Below are 9,324 nucleotides of genomic sequence, written 5' to 3'. Positions count from 1 at the left end.
TCAGTCTTCTAACAGAAGCAATAGATATAAAAGTGGACTCATTGAAAGCGCCAGTACTGTGCTGGTTGAGTGCCAATGACTGGATGGCACAACCCAAACACAGCAAGCGACCTCTAAAAGATGCAGTTACAGTTTATACTGACGCAGAGAAAAGATCACAAAAGGCAGCAGTCACGTGGTATGAAAACCAGCAATGGCAACATCAAATCCTCCCCGCAAAGAAGGGTGACTCCCTACAAATATCAGAACTCGCCGCTGTTGTCTGGGCATTTATGCATTGGATGCACAGGAAAATTAATGTAGTGACAGACTCTCTATACGTTGCTGGTGTAGTTTGCCGAATCGAAGATGCAAAAATTAAAGAAATTCAAAAAGATCGCCTGTTCCAGCTCCTAAGGCAATTAGTCAGCCATTCAACAGAGAGACCTTCCTTATTGTATCATACATCTTAGGAGCCACAAGTGGGCAGAAGGACTTGGAGAAGGCAATGCGCGAGCTGATCAATTAGTATCAATGACTGTTCCACTAAGTGATTTTGTTAAAGCTCGCGAAGCACACAACACTTTTCATCAAAACGCTCAAGGCCTCCACCGTCAATTTAATATTACAATGGAAGAAGCAAAGAGAATTGTAAGAGCATGCCCGACGTAGTCACCATGGACCAGGACTTGGTATCGGGGTAAATCCCCAAGGTCTCGGCCCTCGAGAGCTGTGGCAAATGGATGTCACTCATGCTCCCAAATTTGGAAGACTAAAATATGTGCATGTGACAGTTGATACCTATAGCAAATATGTATGGGCCATGGCACAGACAGGTGAAAAGGCCTCCCATGTTGTGAGGCACCTAACCAGTTGTTTCGCAATCATGGGAGTGCCGCAAATAATAAAAACAGACAAAGGACCATCATATGTTAGTGAAAAAATTAGAAAATTCTGCCAAGTGTGGGGAGTGAGGCATGTCACTAGCATTCCGCACTCACCAACTGGACAAGCTATTGTTGAAAGAACACACCAAACCTTAAAACAGTATTTGCAGAAATTTAAGGAAGTAACCGATATACAAGAAAGGCTTGTCAAAACATTTTTTGTACTAAACCACCTATGTATTTTTTCTGATCAGGACAACCCACCAGCCTGGGTCCATAGTTATCTAAAAGAACAGAAAGACAGCCAGCCCTTTTATGTGATGTATAAAGATCCAATGTCTGGCCTGTGGCAAGGGCCAGCCGAAGTAAAATATGTAGGGAGAGGTTATATGTGTGTAATTACTCCCACAGGACCACGATGGATTCCAGCAAAGTGGACCAAAGCAGCAGTGAATAACGCTCCTGTGACCAACGTCGAATCGTGACTGTAACTAATTAGACTGTCTTAGCTATATATTAAGTATAATGATAAAGTTTGTTGTTATAATCAGTTTTGTTGCCGTAACTGCAGCTTTTGTATCTAAATCGCTTTTTGATCCTAGAGAAAATGTATGGGTAACCTTGAGTAGGTCTGTTAATACCACCACGTTTTGTGCCAGTTTATCAACCCCTAGTGCACCCTTTTTAACCTGTTTAGTAGGGGTACCACTAAATGATACAGATTGGGACGCACTGAAGGCTTTTAACCAGTCTCTACCACTCTCGCGTTGTCCAGTAAACAGTACCAGGTACTTGTTTGAACAGTTAGAAACCTGTGCTAGCAGTCTCCCTACTAGCCCTGGCCTGCAAGAAATAGAACTCGTAGATTCCCTGAACGCCTCTTACTGCATACACTTGAATACTAGCGAGTGTCGTCATCCTCTTTGTAATACGACCGCTGATTCCTTTGTGTATCCAATTGGAAATCGATCTAGCTGGGAAAAATGGTGTAACTACACAATTACAAATCAAACTCACCCTACAGAAGGAATAGTAACCCCTAGAAAACTACCTCCTGGTCTTTTATCTGTGGTAACAGAGCATGGAACGGAAGTCCCCCTAAACCCACAGGTGTCCCATGTACAATTGGTTGCCTGAGTTTAGCCTTACCACATCATCACCCCAACAAATCTAATCCAGTAAAATGGAAAAGAGACATTACCCAAGTTCTTGATAACAGCTGTGATGATAATGTTCAACTCTGGAACAGACTCTGGGAGACTCCTCCTCTGGGAGGTAGTCTTTGCCTCCTTCTTTACTCCAGGCGTTGCTGCTGCCCGAGCTCACAGAAACATAGAAAAACTTTCTTGTTGGAATATCAAACAAGCTAACCTCACCAGTAGAGTCTTCTCAGACCTAGCAGATAGCTTAAACTCTGGTCAACATGCTGTATTGCAGAATCGCATGGCCATTGATTTTTTATTGTTAGCTCATGGGCATGGTTGTGAAGATTTTGATGGTATGTGTTGCATGGATCTGGAAGATAATTCAATACACAAAGAAATACAGCAACTCACGGAGCATTCCCAAAAAATTCAGAAAGATGTTGGTTTTTTTGGCCTTGAAGGCTTATCGAATTGGCTTGGCATAGGAGGCTGGTTAAAAGAGCTGTTACAAAGTGTGTTGCTTGTACTGATCATAGTAATTGTTGGACTAATATGTCTAAGTTGTGCTCTTTCATGTGTCAAAAAATTGCTTGAACATATGGCCGGACAAGTTTTGCTTGTGCAAAAAGAACAACTTACAACTTACAACTGCAGTGTGCTCAACACATAAAATCAATGTACTACAAGCATGTTGTGGAATAAATTTATTAAAAGCAGTGTTTCACAGAGTTGAGATTTTTGAGTGCAGATTCTACAGACAGCCCTCTTGCTGTAAAACAGTCTCCAGAGTTGCCAGAGCAATGGTTCCCACGCTTCGTCCCACCCTTTCTATGTAATATCTGGAACAAAGTAGCGATAAAAGACAAATAAGGAATAATTATTCCCCTTTCTCAGACTACAACAAACACAGATATAGGATAACAGTATCTTCCAGCAAGTTTAGTACAAACAAATAATTTTTCACAGAACGAGTAACTGACTTGTGTAACTCATTTAAGCACAGTATTACAGAGCTATGTCCTGTGGGAATGGCAATAAAGATGAAAATCAAACAAAGCTGAATTCCCTCATGGTTCTTTACACAGACTATCTCTACACAACTTCTGACTCAGAAAGCACAGACAGACCCAGAGTAGTCACTCCTTCGACACAGGGCTCTGGAAACTACTTATCCCCCCATCATCAGGTAACTTCCTCCCACAGGTACTGCTTTTGGGGGCTAGGACCCTTGCCTCTCTCAATCCAGCAAATTCTTCACAAGACAGTTTACCTAAAAACTAGAGACATAAAAGACCACATGGGATGAGAAAAAGCTCTTACTTCTATTCATATCATGGTGCATTTACAAGCCCTAACAGACAGAAGAGCCCTATAGTAGGAAGCTGGGCATAAATATAATGAATAGTCATTACTCTAGAGAGCACCCAGTCATAAGCCATAGTTCTGCAAGTGATTGCAGACTGCACCTGTACAGACCCCACTGAACTCTCATTTCATCAGTGCGCAACTTGCATCTGATTAGCCAAGAAGAGCAGTATCACTCACCCTCTTTAAAAGCCGAGAAAGTGACAGGTATTAAGCAATAACTGAAACACAGAAAACACAGAAGCAATAATAATGACAGAAAACCACTACAGAGTTTCATTCCAAGCAAATGGACATTTAAATCATTACCTGAGGCCAGAGGGGACTCCTGAAGACCATAACACGTTTCTCTCCAAAAGACTTCATTTTAATGACAAGCATCTACCAGTCTTAAAGTTACAATATTTCTTTTCTCTCCAGTATGTGCAGAATACAAGAGAAATAGGCAAATTCAATTTCTATCCCATCCCTCCAGAGGTTAACTCCTTTCTTGTCATGTCACAGGAGGATCTTTGAGCTCCCTTACTTTCTCCACAGGTGCTACTTGCATATCCATGCAGCACAGTATCTCCTCCTTCCTTAACTTGAACCCCAATACATTATTTTTGTTCCCAAATTCTATTTGTTTTAATATGTGTACTCCCAAGATCCCGATTGTACAAATTCGCTGTATTTATAGGAAGTACATTTTGCTTGTTTCTTCATGTTGCCTCAACCTGGAAGTACAGTTAAATGAATGAACAAGCAAGAACAAGAAAATCAAATTAGAATAAAAAAAAATTCATTAAGACTTAATATGTGCAAGCATAGATTTACAGAGAAAATTTCCATGATATTTCACAGATGTGAAACTTCACAGGCAAAGGACATAATCTTGCTGCCAGGAATGACAGTTATAGAATATTCCAGGCCATTGCTTCTAATAAATAGCCTACACAACTGAAATAGAACAAAAATAATGAGTACTTACAGCAGGAACACAAAATTTTATTCATTATACACTAAACTATAACATCAAGCATAAATTTAACTAATGAATGATAACAAAAACCAAAAGGTTTAAGGGCACTTTAAAAAAACCTAAACCCTATTTTTCTCTATAATGTGTTCATGTCATTTATTATTGTATTAAAATGTCAGTAGGTTTTGTTATTTCATGCAAAGATTGCATTTTTCCTCCCTGTAGGCAAGAGAACAAACATATGATTTTGAAAAGATGAAAATGAAATATTCAAAAGAACGTGTTAACATTTTTTAAATTTTACTGCAGATATGAAATATTTTTAAATGCTGCTGCTAAGTTTATGATGAAACACATCTTGAAAAGATACACTGGAGAATGCGGGCATCGATCCCGCTACCTCTCGCATGCTAAGCGAGCGCTCTACCATTTGAGCTAATTCCCCACCTGAAAAAAAAAATTTCGAAACTTATAGTTACACACTCTAAACTTACCAAGAACTACAGTACAACCACTTTCAATTTTAAATTCATTATTTCTTGCTGAGTCATTCCTTCTGTTCACCAACAACTGACTGCAGCTCACAGCTGAAATCATGCAATACATCTTTCAGCATGTACACTACCAGAATAACCTTATTCATCTCTTTTGCAACACAAGTCTTTATTATTTAGCTGTTTTCATACAAGAAGCTCTCCAAAAGATCTAGTTATTTACAAGAACCAAATGTCTTATTGAAAAAAAAAAACAACCAACTTTTAGTGAACAACTGTTCCAAATTCAACAAGGAAACCCATGTTCTTTCCACCCTTCAAGGCACACATATGAAAAAGCAGGTCCAGAAGAAAAATATTGTATGCCTGATTGAAACAGAGTTTTGTAGTCAAAGCTTATACATATATATGTGTATATAGATATACAGACACATCCTTTTGGAAGGTGTCTGCCTTCTTTGGGGTGACAGTCAAATGAAATTAAAATATACCTGTGCTTTCCTTATTTATTACCTTATTTTTTCTTATTCATTACCTCACCAAATGCACTTCCCTATAATTAAATTACTTTTAACAGCCTTAAAAGACTTTTTGAAAAACAAACATACACAAGCAGGACAAATGCTTGCATGACTTGACACAGAGCATAAAACCTACATCACAGACAAGAAACATAATGGTAACAGGCCACCTTTAACATTTGAATTTTCACCTTTACTTGCTTACAGCGGTATTTAACTCAAAACGCAGATCTAGAGAGATAGTTACCTATTTCTACTAGCTCAACTGCTGTATTTGGAAAAAGCTCCTGATTGCACAAGTCCTCCCCCTGCTATTTCTCAGAAAGCTGGAAAAGTTACAGCAACTTAAACAACAGGCCCACCCATGCCTGCAGCCCGGTCCACGACACTAGTGGTCTCCAGCTAACAAGGGCAGGAGGGTCGGCATAGGCGCAGGGCTGCCCCACTCCCCACCATCCCGGGGAGCTGCAGGGCCTTGGCCAGCAGGGTGCCTCTCCCCTTCCACAAGCCCTTGTCCTCTGTATTCCCTAATCTCCCTGACACCCATCCCTCTCTTCCATTCCCCTCCTTCCCTCAGCCCCCTTCCCTGACCCCAGCACACAGCCTGACACGAGACAAAAGCAGGCATGGGATCAGGGAGTCAGCAGAACACCATCACACTCGAGCTCAATCATGATGTGCTGGAGTTTGTAGCAACTTCCACTTGAAGGTAGCTGATCAACCCTGGTTTTTAGACCTCAACCAAACCCAGGCTGCATTTGACTTTACAGCTTCCCCCTCCCTGTTTTAACAATGGCAGTCTCTCGTGTATCTCTTTGAAGCCCAAGCTTGCTATCATGTATAAAGTGATGCACCCAGCAAGACAACCGTGACTCTGGTTCTCTGTAGGGTGAGCACAATTTACAAACTTGCATGATTTGACATGGCAGTGTGCACTCACACTCCTCTCTGAAGGCTCTATGTACTCTTGCACATACAGCCAAATCATACAGTCCATAATCTACCACATAGTGACACTTTTACTGTTGTTTAAAATTCTTCATTTACAGAGCAGATTGTTTGTGTGCTGTGTCAGCACTACACCAGACAATGCCTCTTTGCTAAGTTAAGCCACATTTCTCACGCCACAGGAGCATGACAGCAGTGCAGGAGGTGTTACTCATACATCAAGTCTCAGTCAGGCCAAGGGGAAATCAAACCAGAGTGTGAGTGGAGGCAAGATTGCCACCTGACTGGTTTCTAGCTGGCCTGGCTTGCTTTCATGTCATCTTACCAGCTTCTGGTGATGCTGAATCTGCTGGTTTATGTACATTAGCCCTGACATGCGATGGATGGCTTGGAGCTACTGTACATACACATTCAGTTGTTCCTGGAGCTGGCCGCTTTGGCAGGCGGCAATGCAAAGTAGGAATACTTCAAAGTAACCCACCGGCTTTACTCTGCATGGCAGTATTCACTCGGTGCTTGACACAATTTACTGTTGATTTTCTACAGATTCCCTGATGGTGCCAGCCACAAGGAAATAGGAAGGGGAAGAAAAAAATAATGGTATTCAGAATAAAAACATAGTTAGTTGTCAGCTCTCTAAAAGCACAAATGGTGCAAATGAGAATAACAATCGGAAATAAAGCTGCAGTGGATTTATGGCCGTCTGTAAGTTTAAGCTATGTTAGGTGCTTTGTTTTTAAAAAAAAAAAAAAAAGTTAGTCCTGCCAAAGTTAAAATAAAGAATTTTTTTTTAGGGTGGATGAATGATTGTATATAGTTTTTTAACATTTGTAGAATGTTTTAATATTTAAAACCAGCATGAAATTGATTTATTTGTAACACTTGTGAAGTAAGGGGAGGTCTTTGCCATATAAATAATTCATTTTTCTATGGCAGTTGCTAGAACATGTACAGAATACAGAAGATTCAGCATGTTTTCTGTGTTGAAAACACTGAGTGGAAAACATCACAGCTTTCTGTATCTCAAGAACTCCTTTCTGAAAGTTAATTAAAACAAATGATCAACGACTGGTAACACAAAGCTTGAGCAGACCCTTGAAAGGCATCATTAGCTGCACATAACTGTCAAACCAAACTTAAATGGGAAAAAAAAAATAAATCAACGCAAAAGTGAAGTCTTCGGATAGTTACAAGGAAAGCTACAAAAGCTGCAACCCTACTTCTCACTTGGGGAAGCTTTCTTATCACAAGCATTTCATTTGTAGTAGAAACAGTGATACAAAATCCAACTGAAGTAAAGTGCATGTGTTTTTCATGTGGTCTTGTTTATGCAGAATCAACCACCTCTGGACTCTCATCTGGGCCTAATAGCACCTGCTTACTTGATCATCTGTAGGAATTCAGAGTGAGGTAGTTAGCCAACACTAATTATTCCGTGGTGAAGGTCAATCATTTTTTAGCAGTGATGACAAAGAGCATATTTAGACCAGGCATTCCTGAGTAACTTCCTAGTTGGGTATTGCTATTATAAAATAAAGAGATTTTTAAAAAGAAAATATATCACTTCATTTTTGTCTTTATCTTCAGAAAAGATAAAGCTTTCCTGATGGAAAGTTGTTTAGAGATGGCTACAATCTATTCAAATGCTGCTATAATCTTAAATGACTGATAAACAAAGCCTGCATTGATCTTTTTTCAGGTTACCTAATACCATTAACATCTTCCTGTAACCTTTTATTCATCTGAAAAGTGTTGAAGTAACTGCAATTTACTAACATTTAGCAAAAGCAGCACTCACGAGGTACAGAAAAGCATTAGCTTTGACATCAGAAAACCAGCTCAGCTCTTGCTGAAACAGAAGTATTTGAATTCCCATTTTTTCCTTCTTTTACATTTAGCAATATGCAAAGATAATGAAGTTACAAACACGGAAAAGATGAGCTATTCCCAAAACTTTCAGAGACTCCAAGGAACTGAGGAAGAAGGGAGCAAGCTGGAGCAGTTTATCCTCAGTTTCACTGAACCTGCTAGCATAAAACCTAGAATAACCTAGAATAAAAGTGGGTTTTCCCATCCTCTAGTGAAACTGCCTTTTCTTGCTAGCAATTAATCTGATGTTTGGTGTTGAAGGTTCAAAGGTTTTTTTTTTGTAAGACTGGAGAACCTCTTGCAGTTGCAAAACAGTCTGAAGGTTTTTTTTTAAGGAAAAAAAAAGTTAAATAACAGAGAAAGATATATTGTATATCCAAATTATATACAAGTTATTTACAAATCATGCTCTCAATGTTAGAAACTACCAGGAACGTGGCTGTAACACAAGAATTCTGTCCTCCTTAAACACAGATTAATATACATATTTTTAATTACTTTTCCAACATCCACACTCAAAGCAATGCCTAGGAAAATCCACGAGCGTAAGCCTAATTATGAATTTACATTCTGGAAAAGACACTTAGGTTCATTTAAGGGCGCGCGCACACACACATTTACAGACATCCAGACATCGCATTTGGGAAACATAAGACAAAAATCCTCTTTCCCAACAGCGCCTTCTCCTTCTAACGACAACAGCAGGTAATTTTAGCGCGGGGTGACTCCCGAGGGAATACCAGAGCCGGCCACCACACGGGCCAGCCTTTTCCTGTGAAGACTCACCCACCGCCTCAAGGACGAGGCGGAGACCCAACTACAGCACTCCCCCAGTCACACGACGGCAAACCTCTCCCCCGGCACCGCCTCTTCACCGCGCCGTCTATATTTAAAAGCCAAAAAAAAAAAAAAAAAAAAAAAGAAGGGGGGGCGGTAGGGGAAGATAGTTGCCCGGGAGAATAGAGTGGCCGTTGCGGGGGTGGGGGCACGCGCTGCCGCAGAAGGTTCTAGCACGGAGCGGCGGAAGGCCGGGACCGGAGAGGGCGGGAAGGCGGGAACCCGCGGGGCGGGGGGGGAGGGGAGGGGAGGGGAGGGGAGGGGAGGGGAGGGGAGGGGGAAGCCGTGGCGCAAGGTTGATCGTCAACAGGAGCGAGT

Source organism: Vanellus vanellus (genome assembly GCF_965231255.1).
Source record: "Vanellus vanellus genome assembly, chromosome: 2".
Lineage (NCBI taxonomy): Eukaryota > Metazoa > Chordata > Aves > Charadriiformes > Charadriidae > Vanellus > Vanellus vanellus.
Note: the sequence above shows the minus strand (reverse complement) of the source record.